The following is an 11098-nucleotide window of genomic DNA, read 5'->3' as shown; positions in this document are numbered from 1 at the left end:
GAGAGAGAGAGAATTGACGTAGTGCGATGTATGCATCATTGAGCCTCACCAGCGATTTATATATATAACAACTTTACAAGACTTAAAAAGTAAGATGTCTCTTCCAAAGATAAGGTAGAAGATTCATTACATTATGAGACGGAGAGGGTACCAAATATAGAAATTAAATTACTCCGGAAAAGAGGAAGTACATGCCATTATTCAGAAAAATGTACACGCCATTATTTAGCATGTTATAAATGGCTGACCTGTACTTCAAAAGAAAATTGTGCAACCTGTACTCGCCATTTTTTTTAGCGGGGACCGAACTACTCACCTTCCCCGGTCCATAGCCTGCCAAGCACAAGCTTCAACTCCGAGTGCACGACTAAAATGGATCAGTGCACGTGGCAAGCACGACAAAATCGAGACCGGGTCCAGCTAGACTAATTAATCGACAGGTCGATAAAGGTTATGAGTTTAGGGCATTTTCAACCGTTTATATATTAGTTTGTTGGCAAAATATGTCATGTCATCAACCAATATCTTAACATATACCAACTTCAATAGATTGTATCTAGTTTGCCCAATAAGATGTGAGATAATAAATAAAGTGATCTCTCATTTTACATTGAAGCTTATACAAAAGGTGTTGGTCATGTACATATAACCTTCATCTCTTTTCTTATTTATTGTATGACATATCATCAAAAATCTTATATGATAAAATCAATCAACAACTATCTTGTGACCATTGAAGATGCCCTTATGGACGGTCGTAGCACATAACGCCCATCCCGTAATAATAAAATTGTGATTCATCAAGAACAGCTGAGATAGTAATAGCGGTTTGCTTCAGTGATGGTGTTTGTTGGCAGGTACTAGCTGTGAGCAGGGATAGCCACCAGCCACCAGCGACGGCTGCACGTTGCGAGCTGCAAGCCTGCAACCGTGTTCACCATTTTTTTTTCCTTGGGGAGACCAGCTATTTTTTTAGGCTTGCAAATACTATTTTCGTCCTGATTTACCAGTCCAGCATGTATTTTGGGTCATATTCTGATCATAATTTTACCTGATAAAATAGTATAAGGTATACATCACAAAAAAAATCATTGGAAACTACTACACTAAAATTCGAATCCAACAATGCAATTTTGGTGACATGCATTAATTAATAATTTAATAGTTAAATATATGATTAAACTTTGACTAAAATTGTGAGGGGGACTAGTAAACCTGACCGGTCATTCGCATGTTTTCATTGCGCTCGTTTTTTCTGCTGATGTTGATCGTTGACTAGTTCACCTGGTTGACCTGGTCGACAGTTGACCGGTTTACTTTTTTTAAGTTCCTATATTGGGAAATATTTAAAAATTGATTTTTTTTCTGAAATTCATAAATTTTCCTGAATTCAAAGAAGTTCATGAACAAGATATTTTTTGGTGAAATTTTAAAAAAGTCCACGAAGTAAAAAAAGATTGCAAATTCCGAAAAACTTCATGAACACAATTTTTTAATTCATAATTTTAAAAAACACTTGTGAATTCGAAAAGTTCACGAAGTTAAAAAAATCATGAAATTCAAGAAAATTAAATTAACATAAAATATTTCAAATAAACTAAAATAAAAATAAATAAAACGAAAAACATTAAAAAGCTGGGTTAGAATATCTCAGAAGCTTCCCGAAACAGCCTGGAAGTTTCGTAAAACTGGCGACAGCACTCTGTGGCAGCTTACATGGGCCGGCCCATCTACCTGCGGCTTGAGGGCCGGTATGCGGGTATGCCTGTATTTGGCACATAAAGCGAGTAATGGGCAACTAATCAGCGAGTACTCCTTGGGGAGCCTCCGCCAGGGTCACTTCAGCCGCCGTCACATGTCGTGTGTTGGGTGCTCCCTCCAACTTTTTTATTAATACGTTTTCGGCTTTTAGATGTTTTTTTCCTGATTTTTTCTTGGCTTTTCGATTTTCCCTGGTTTTCCTTACGTTTTGGACTAAAATAGAAAGAAACAAAAAAAATTGCATGAAAAACAAATTTTCCTTTTTATTTTTATTTTTGTGACAGGCACATATTGACTTCTCGTGGAGACACGAAATTGCTTTCGCAAGAGGCACATTCGTACCTCTAAGAAAATAAAACGCGTTTTTTTTCTTTCACGAGAGGCACATATTCACTTCTCGTGGAGGCATGGATTTGCTTGCGCGAAAGGCATAGTCGTGTCACTTAGAAAAGGAAATAAACATGATTTCTTTTTTTACTCCTGCAAAAGGCACAAATTTATTTCTCAAGGAGACACGTATTTTCTTCCATGAGATGCATAGTCGTGTCACCTGGAAAAAGAAAAAAAAAGTGTTTTCCCATTTTTTGCGAGAAGCACAGATTTACTTCTCACATAGGCACGGATTTGATTCGCGAGAGAGACACTCAGAAAAAAGAAAAAACATGTTTTATTTTCTTTTTATTTTGCGAGAGGCACAAATACGCTTCTCGTGTAGGCACCGTTCTGCCTCAAGGAAAAAAAGTGCTCCTGGTTCGGTTTTTTATCGTTTTTATTATGGAAAAAAGTTCAACGAAACCTAACAACATAGCATGTAGTTTGAAGATCTCGACGCAAGGAATCCAATGATGAAAATGGCTCGAGACTTAGACGCATGGTTTAAGAGATAATACATTTTGAATAAATGAATTTACGGGAAAAGGGAAAAGTCCATTTTGCGAGAAGTGGTGCACATGAAGTGAGCCACTTGTCACAACCTAGAAAAATGAAAATAACATTTTCAACTTAATTAGTGATTTCATCAAATAAGATTTGGCACCGGCTTAGAGCGATCCCGATGGTACCATCACGGACAGTGAGCTGGTCCACCAACCAAGGTAGGCTACGTGTTCTAACTAATGTTATCACGGTGTATAAAAAATGTTTGCATAACTTTGAAAAACATTGATATCATTTAGTAAAGTTTGTCCATTCAAAAAATGTTTGTGCATTCAAAAAATATCTTCTTCACATTTTTAACAAAAAAATATGAAATGTAAAAAATGCTTGTTTAGTATGAAAAATGTTTCATATAATTCAAAAAATGCATGTGGCATTTAAAAAATATGTTCATGTTTTTTTAAACATGCTTATACGATGTTAAAAGAATGGTTTGCATAGCTAAAAAAATGTACATGCCATTTATAAGCATGGTTCCCACAGTTTTTTTTATAAAAATGCCCGCATAGCTAAAAGTATATGTTCATGAAATTTGGCACAACAAATGTTTATACAATGTAAAAAAATGTTCTTGTAGTTTAAGAAAATGCTTCACGCCATCAAATAAATGTTAAATATGTATTTGGAAAATATTCAATTTGAAAGAGTGTTCGAAGCATGTATTTTGAAAAAATGCCCAACCTGTATTTGAAAAATGCTCAACGTGTATCACAAAAATGTTCCACATGGGCTCTCAAAAAAAGATGTTCCACATGTATACAAAAAATAGACATTGTGTCTGGAAAAAGTAGTGATGTGTCGGAAAAAACAAATAAAACCCGAAGATTACTAAAGAAAACTGGTGATGAAATGTGGAAAAAAAAACAAAGAACCCATTGAAACAAACTGAAAACCGAGTCGCTAGCTCGCTCAAGGGCGGATAAAGGAGAAGAAAATGGGCCTGCCCGGTAATGCATCGACACAAAATAATCTTTTAGGCGAGACATATCGTACCATCGCAGTAAGTGATGTATAGCCCTGGCGGTCGCAGGCCTGTGGTCGCAAGGTTTAATTCCTATTTTTGATCTCTTCGTGATGCCTGATGAAACGCATAGGGAGAGACATGTTGACCTTGCGTATTGATTCCACTGATTTTTCTTAGCATTCGTTCTATATGCTTCCATCGATTTTTCTTAGAGTTTGTTATGTAAGCCCGGTCTTTCTATTTCGTTTTCTTTGCTTTTTCCTATTCCTTTGATTCTGTCCGTTTTTCTTGGTTTTGGAGTGGGATTATTTTATTATTTTATGATTTTAGTATCATTTCAGTTTACTTATTTATATTTGTGTTGCTTTTGCTTCTATTATTTTATTCATGAATCTATTATTCTGTTCTTTTTGTATTTATATAATTTATATTTTTTATTAGTAAAAATACATTGTCTAAGTGTGTACATGAATATTTGAAAAATACAAGATGATTTTTATAAAAGTTTTGTAAACATTTTCCCTATACAATTTAAATAATTTTAAACATGGAGAACAATTTTTAAAACTTGACAACATTTTCCTATACATGTTGAACAATTTTTAACACACACACGTGGAAACTTTATTTAAACATGAAGAAAAAATTAAGTACGGAGTGAAAAATATTTAAAAAATTTCATGCACATGTTTCACAATTTTTTTAAAAAAATACTAATGTAATTTATAAAAGTTCATGTAACTAAATATGTTCAGAATTTTTTTGTTTTTAGCTAAAAAACGACAGAAAAAAGGTTCATTTTTTCAAAGTAAGTGAAACACTTTTCTTGAATTGCTGAACAATATATCATAACAACATATATTTTTTACATTTTGTTTTTTTGAAAATAAATATGTAGAAACAAAAAGAAGGGAAATTTTTCTGAAAATTGGAGGAGGAGGACAAGTAGCGGAAGAAGGGGAACTGGGGCGGCCCACTTGCCGAACGCATGTGCGTTTGCTCAACTATTTGAGGAAACATCTTCTAAAATGACATTTAAGGATGGCAGGGCATAGCAATTTTGTGGTATTTACTCTATTTTATATGTTATGGAAAAGTAGTTGTGCAAACACCTATTTGGCAAGCAAGATTATAGTCTAATTGACCCCATACATTAAAAGACCTTTTTAACAACTGCTAATGGGTTTAAACTTTTTATTGTCGACTATACTAAAAAACATCATTTGGCAGAATAAATACATGTCTCAACCAAATAGCAGTTTTCATAATGTACCTGAATAACACTTACTGTAACAGGCATAAAGCTACTTTTGGTTATCCATCAAGCGGAGCCGAAAGAGAACGGGGATAGCTTCAAAAGTTCAAATCCTTGAGAGAAGGTGCTCCAAGATTCTTCTTGTATTTGATGTGGCTATCATTGGGACGCACTCTCTACTTTTAGTAAATAAAGAATGCATATATATGCAGAGTAAGAAATTGAAGTTGAATTTAGTTGATTGATCTTACCTGAGAATTAGCATTGCGTTCCAGAACATCCAGAACATTTTAAAACCATGCTTTATTTTTTCAGTTCTGCTAACTCGGTTGCCTGGACCTTTTGTAAATCCTAGGCTCCTAGCCACCTAAAATTGCACACTAGTAAGCTTAAAGGTGCACTGTCCGAGATATTTGAAGTATGCAACTTTATTAAAATGTTGGTATTATAGTATAAATTTTGGTTTGTAGTTATATGCAGAGTGATTGGAGCCATGAATGAGGATCAAATGCTAGAAATGAGACTGAGAGTTGATTTTTTTTTCTCCCCTGGCAACTGATAAATAGAGCTTTTTTTTTTTCCGTTTTGACAGACGAAAGTAACAAACATTGAGATCTCGAGAACAGTGATAGATGATTCTTTCTATCTCTTGAGATGTGGTGAATGGCAAGTTGAAAAAAAGATTCTAGATAACCTAAAGGGATCTTGATCTAAAAATACTCCTATATAGGACATTTTCTGGTCCTAGATCTGTAACTTTTTTGTGATGCTCCTGGCACTGTTAACCTTTCTGTTGTGCATAACTAGCGCCCATAAAGTCCACACTTCCGGAAAACCTTTAATTCCTATGGATGTAGTAACACTAATGTATGTGTACCTTTTCTGTACAATTATATGTGGTTTTGGCACAGATCAGCATCACCACAGATGGGCAGATGGACAGCCATAATAACGAAGTCAAAGATAGAAACAACCACCATAAATATGTGACCTGACTTTATCATGCTTTACGTCCAAATGTACTCCCAATTATAATTATGCCTCCTTTTGGACAGTGTATACGATAGTAGATCATATTTTCATGCCTTCTGCATCAGTTACATAATGAAAATATTGTAGTATCTTCTTGCCTTACACTCTCTCCGTCCTAAAAGGCTTGTTTTAAATTTGTCTAGATATGGATATATCTACACATGCTTTTTAAGACGGAGGTAATATAATATAAACTTATCTCAATACTATTTAATATTAGGGAGACCCACCGAAAGAAGTTAGAAAGATGCAAGAGCAACTCCAACTCGACGGTGGCGGCGGGGCTTTTCCGCCTATGGTTTGGATCCGAGGGTCCTGGGCCAGCGGCAACACGGTGCTTGGTGCACGTGTTGACGGTGGCGGCGAGAGATTCGAGTCTAGTCCCGATGGCGAGCCGATGGTCAGAGCTGCACTTGTTGCCAAAGCCGCTTTTGATGGCCAAGAATTCCCCGTTGTGCTGTGATTTGGGTTACGGATTGATGAAGTTCATGATGGATCGACAGATGATATGTGGGCGGCCTCGCAAACTCAGGTGGCACAACGGGTTGTTTGCGAGTCGCATGGATCAACTGTCTTTACCGTGGGTTGTGTGCACGGTGGAGATTGAATCCTTTCTGTCACCCAAAGGCGGGTTGTTGATGGCAAGCAAGGAATGGGGCTACCAAATGGCCCTTTGAGGCTAACGCACGCGGCCTCCCATAGTGGCTGGTTAGCGGGATCCGTGAAGATCATCCGGCAATGGTGGAGGGTGTCCTCATACATAGTCGGTGGCTTCTCTTGACACTGCTCGACATCTCATGTATGTGGAAATGTTCGGTCATGTTATGATGCCTATGTCAGGGTTGTGCGAATGAGCGATTTTCGCTGTGCAGTTTCGTGGTGCCTTTTGAGCACATGCTCTCGAATTCTTGAGTGAAAACTCTGAGTCTAATCTTCATTTATTGTACATGACGGGTGTTTCCACATCATTCTCTTGTTGAAGACATTGTTCAGAGATTGCTCGTAATTTCTCTTTCGGGTGAAAACCTATGATCTAGTTTACATGGTTGGATCTTCAACGACGGCGTTTGTGCGTATTTCTCTTCTTAAGGCATTGTTGTTCGAGAAACTCTCCGGGTGACGCTAAGGGTGGTGTTGATATTAATGGTTGTTGCATTGCGTCGTCGATCTTTTCGGCATGACTTTTGGGTGTCATGTATTTTTTCCTTTTTAATAATTTTATTGTGTGCTACACGCCTACACATGTCTTAAAATTTTGAGATTATGTTGTTGTGAAGACCCATTGTATTTTAGGATGAAACAAGAATATATTTGCTCATTCAACCAGAGAAACAAATCCGCTTCATGTGAAATTCTTGCATCTCTAAATAAGCTGTATGAAAACCAGCAGAACCCTGCATCTAGATGTAGGGATTCATGGCATTATAAAGGCCATGCCAACCATGGCTAGCTCCTCCGACAACACAACAGAGTGGTTCATGCCAACCATGGCCCTGATCACGCAAGCAGCTCCATGCACGCCGACGCAGCCTAACTTCACGCCGTTCATCGCACCTCTTCACCGGCCGCGCAGCGGGAACAACCGCCACTCCTGGAACGAAGACTGGTACGAGACCAAGATCAGGACGAGCACGAGCACCACCGCCACGCCCCACGGCGACGAGCCGCCGTCCCACCGGCCGTACGGGGTGCCGCTCCTGTAGTACTGGTCCGACGGAGCCACCTGCTCGAGGAGGTACGCGAGTGCGCCCCCGCCTCGCCCTTGATGATCCCCGCTGGTCGCCACCCAGAGCTGCACGGCGACGATGAGCAGCAGCGGGGACAGGATGAGCAGCGGCCGGAGCTGCTGGACCATGCCCTCCACCGCCGCCTCGCACCGCGCGTACAGCGAGGTGGCGGCGAGGAGGAGGAGCGTCGCGAGCAGCAGGAAGAGGTGGAGCGGCGGGCGCGAGCCGCCGCCCCTCGCCGGCCGCTGCGCGTAGTAGAAGGGCGCGGCCGCAGGATGGTAGGAGGAGTAGGGGCCGCCGTAGCCGTAGCCGCCGCTCGCCATTGTTCGTGTCTGCGAGAGCTAATAATCCTGGCGAAAAAGAGTTCCGATTCTTCTCTGGATCTCTGGATGAATCTGATCTGCTGGCTCCTCTTTTTCTTGCTTGCGCTGCTAATATGGTCGTGGTCGTGGAGAAGGGGCTCGTGTATATATATGGCAGGAAAAGAGATGGTATGGAAGTTGAAGGCGATATGATATGATGGGGACGCGAGAGGTAGCTTTACTTGGGATGAGAGGATTCCTTCCAAGTGATGGTATCCCTACCAAAGCGCAGCAACCGCAAATCCGTAGCGCATTGGAAAACAATTCTGCGAGGACCACATGTCATGATGGAATAAAATACTCCCTCCATTCCTTGAGAGTGAAGTGCATCCTAGGTCCTCGAACTATTTCGATGGTGTCATGTAGGTCCTCAAACTATGAAAAGTGTCATCTAGGTCCTCAAAAATCTTTAAAGTGTAATAAGCGTGTGTATATGTGACACCTCTAAAATAGTTCAAGGACCTACGTGACACCTTTAAAATAGTTTGAGGACTAGGATAACTCACATATTGCACTTTGAGGACTTGAATAACGATTTTCACAGTTCGAGGACCTACGTGACACCTCTGAAATAGTTCGAGGACCTATGACGCACTTCACTTATCCCATAATATAAGTGTTTTTTGATAAAGTTTTTCTTCATTCCATATCATTGGTAAAGAAAACAAATCATCCCCGGAGCAGAATTTTGAACCATCACCTTCACAACGACGCCTAGACGCCGGTGCACTAGAACATGTTGCTGACGTGGTAACGGCAGAAGCGGCGGCTCTGGTTGTAGGACTTGCTCTCTCGATTGGTCTTCACACTGTTGTCGTTCGAATGGATAATCAAGCTGTTGTGGATGCTATGAATCTCAACACAGGCTATTCTATGGTTGCTGACCCAGTACTGGAAGAATGTCGATAGTTAAGTAATGAGTTCCGGAATGTCTTTTTTGAATTATGTAATAAAGAGTCGGATATGGTAGCTCATTCTTTAGCTCAACAGGGACGTGTTGATCCACCGTCTGTGTGGTCGGACTCACCCCCTAGTTTTATCTCTCGTTACCTTGCGGATGATGTAAGCATTATTTGATGTTAATAAAGCCAACCGTAAGGCCTTCCTGTCGGAATTTGTTTTTAAACCAGCACCTTCACAACCACGCCTAGACGTCGGTGCACTATGTCACCGCATAATCGCCATCCAACACTCTACTGACCTACTCACACAGAACTAGCCGTCAAGAGCAGAAATCATCGGAAGGGAAGAGGCCATCTCGTCGTTTGCGACGGCCATATCGGCGTTGCCTAGATGCCATTCTGCAAGGGCCCTGATCCAAAACCGGGCAATTGGTATCTCTCGGCCGATGCCTTGGTCTTGTCAAGTTGTGCCCGCCCTGGCCACCTTATTCCTTCCCGAGCTCCTCCGCAAGCAGAGCTTCCTCTACGGCACCTCCCCTTCATAGCTCGCCCATGCGTGCATAATGCCTCCCCTGAGTGCCTCTGTCTCTTGCATTGCTTCCTTCCGAGCACATTTATCTGATGCGACATGCCGACATCTCCCTTCCCAACACCTCCTCCTCCTAAGCACCACAGATAGCAGTTGTGTCATATATGTTTGATCATCGCCATAATAGTCGCTAGTATGATGATCGACACACAAAGAACACTCTAGCAGAGCCGTCATATGCATCAAGATCGCCAAAATATATGAAGCTCTATCATAAAATGACCTCGTAGCCTCCAAATATGGAGGTTGTGGAGGCCTCGTATGGAGATCGTCGTGATGTTTACATTGCCTTTTCATGTCGCATGTATTGCAATATGACACAGAGACGGATTTTATATTTCCGCTAAGAAGTTAATGGAAATGGGCGGTTGGAAATGAACAGTTTTTTTTACGCCCACTCGACCACTCCAGCCTTCACTGTCTCTGTTTGCCTGTTCCGGTCGTCAAAGTAGTTGACCCTAGGGGCCGGCGTAAATTACCGCTGCCCAACGATTATGCGAGCCAATGGAGCGGCGACGGCGTCTGCTAGGTAGTACGACGACGAGGGTCCTTGGAAAGTGTCCTCGGCGTCGCTGTCGCCCGTAGTGCCTTGCCTGTGTCATAGCCTCATAGGTGCCGCAAGTACTTTAGGTGATGGCAAAAGTCGAGGATCTTTGTCACCAGATGGGGCTTTTGAGTTTTGATGATACCTTTGGGCGGTTGATCGTGCACTCACTACGCTCACGCCTACAATTATCGTACATGGAAAAGGCGGTTATCATCCGATTTCCGTTGGTACTTCAAAGTGAGTATATTATTGCTGCTGTTGCGTAGTGTACAGACGCATACTTGCTCCACTATTATTCCTGCAATCATTTGGCGGCCTGCCCTGATCGTGGGTGAGGGGGTCGCCGGACGCACGCACATGCGCGCGGCGACCCACGTTGGACGCCGCGCGGCCCGCCAACTTTTCGGGGTGCATGCCGTGCATGGACGTAGTATATGCGAGCCCGCGAGAAACAGTACAAGGAACATGTTACACGGCTAGATCAGCAGAGCCTCCGTAGTTTTGTATACGCGATTTCGTGTTTCGGTTTCGCCAAGTCTGACCTGCAGGCTGCAGCTGCTCTGAAACGGACCAGTCCAAAGCCAGAGCAAATAACTTACAAACTTGCACTCCACGACACTGCAGGCTAAGTTTGAAAACCGCGGCCCTGCGGCATGTTTCACTTTCACGCACTGTTTGCGTCCCCATGACCCCCATCGACGTTGAAAAACAGAAGAAGGGAGCCACTGCATGCACCAGGCTTGACTTGCAAGCTGCCACTTCTGCCACAGTATGTACTGTAGATCAGTAGACGATGTTACAGGGCAATGTCGCTTCGCCACGCACGCACGCATGGCGGCGGCGGCGTCAACGAACCGCAGCGGCGGCACGTAAGCGCGGTGCACAAAAGCGGGACTTTCGGCGTGGCGCGGCGACCGGCGAGGGTGGCTTGTCCAGATGCGCTTGTAAAGTTGCTCTGCGCCTCGTTTCCACGACCTGGCCGGTGCCTGCCTGCCTGCCTTGCACTGCACAGGATGAAGAAGT

This window comes from Triticum dicoccoides, chromosome 7A (assembly GCF_002162155.2).
Source record: "Triticum dicoccoides isolate Atlit2015 ecotype Zavitan chromosome 7A, WEW_v2.0, whole genome shotgun sequence".
NCBI lineage: Eukaryota > Viridiplantae > Streptophyta > Magnoliopsida > Poales > Poaceae > Triticum > Triticum dicoccoides.
This window is presented reverse-complemented; position numbering follows the sequence as displayed.